The sequence below is a fragment of the Arabidopsis lyrata genome (assembly GCF_000004255.2).
Source record: "Arabidopsis lyrata subsp. lyrata unplaced genomic scaffold ARALYscaffold_2, whole genome shotgun sequence".
Lineage (NCBI taxonomy): Eukaryota > Viridiplantae > Streptophyta > Magnoliopsida > Brassicales > Brassicaceae > Arabidopsis > Arabidopsis lyrata.
The window spans coordinates 9856983-9858679 of NW_003302554.1; the positions used below are offsets into that span (position 1 = coordinate 9856983).

The following is a 1697-nucleotide window of genomic DNA, read 5'->3' on the forward strand; positions in this document are numbered from 1 at the left end:
TTGCCAACCACCAGATCCTTGGAAGTGTTCAGCCACCCACTTATGAGAACAACATCTTCAGTTGATGACCAATTCCTCCTTGGTTTCTTGGCTTTCTTCCCTTTCTTCCCAACAATTGGTGTTTCATCTTCACTTGGATCATCATCAGACCACTCAGTGCTAAACACAGGGACATTTGTTGATCCAAGTTCCAAGCATTCATATGGATTTGGTGGGAGAATGTGACTGTCATCTTGACTGTTCAACAGGTTTATAAAGCTTGAAGTATGATGATATGGATTCGTTGAATCCATATCTTTGTTTGTGGTTGTGTGTTTTAAAAATTAAAGGTTATGGTGCTGTGTTTTAAGGCAAATTATGGCTTTGTTAGACAGCTCACAATCAATGCCACACTAAATACTATTAACTTAAGTTAACCTACCAAGTAATCATCACAGTTTTACAGTTTTAAATGCTATAAGAACTAGCATTTGACGTTTACCTACAAAAGCATTTGACGTTTATCTAACTATGACACTTCTATTTATATCAACCAAGAAGCATTTATCACAATAAATAACAGTAAAGCATTGATTTCATTAATTAATACCAACCTGCATCACAGGGCTTCGCTCTTTACCCTTTGATAAGGCTTCAAGCTTTTTGTTGTTCAACTACAAACAACATAAATGGACAAAACATAAGATAGTTAAACGAAGATGCTGCATGTGAAAGTAAAGGATAAGACATTTAATTACCAAGAGAATTGGTGCCTGAGGGAAATAGCGAGAAATGAGATCACCAATGTTTTTAGCCACACCACAGAGCTTAACATCATCAAACCTCTCGTTTGCATGAAAGTATCCAACAATAAGACTTCACTGAGAATCAAGCAAACATATAGAAAACTAAGAACAAGCTAATAACAACATATGCAGCTCAAGCTTAGTACACGAACTAAAAATTTCCAGAATTCGTAATTCAATATAATTCCAATGCAATAAGATCATAATATCTTTCAAAATTCAATTTCAAAGCTCATAAAATCAAATCGATTCGAAGAAGAAGAGATACGAACCATGATGAGGGTTTCGATTTGGTTCGAAGAATCGATTTGGGGAACAAACTCCAGCTCGATCATCATCCCGTGGTTGAATCAGTCGTTTAGGTGGATGATCTGTCATGATTTCATGAACAAATCACTAGATCGGCGTCGACGAACTGAAGCGTTTGGTGTCGCCGACGGAGACCCCGAAGAAGAAAAGAGAAAGAAGAAGAAAAATAAAACGCGTTTTTTTTTGTCAACAACCTCTACCCAATAAAAAACAGACACGTATGAGTTTCTATTGGGTCGCGAAAAACCTATTTTTGGGAACGATCCTAAATGGATTGATCTGTTTTTCTTTCATCTGGGCCCATTTCTTCTTAGAACCCCATCTTAGAAACCCATTAAAAACCCTTGCTGGACTTGGTCTAACTCTATTCCACATTTTTTTGGTGAGTGTGAGGGAGACAATTTATTCAAATAAAAATAAAAAATTACAAACGAATAAAATTAAAATAGGCGGATACTAATAAAATTAATAGAAATAATGTTACGATCGATCTCTATCTATCCTTTTTCAATATGTGAACTCCCCGCTTAATTGCTAGACCCACCCTCTCCACCTCGATTAATGATTAATCCTTTAGAAAAATCAGTCATCCGATTTTTTTCC

The 1697-nt window shown here is 36.1% G+C and overlaps 1 long non-coding RNA gene across 1 annotated transcript; it reads right to left on the minus strand.

Moving 5' to 3' along the window:
- On the minus strand, positions 1–1462 carry LOC110231125. The gene is made up of 3 exons (XR_002334223.1): positions 1058–1462; positions 738–860; positions 1–653 (listed from the first exon to the last, which is right to left on the minus strand). It is a non-coding gene; the product is annotated as an uncharacterized LOC110231125 (long non-coding RNA).
- Between the last annotated feature and the right edge of the window lie 235 nt (positions 1463–1697).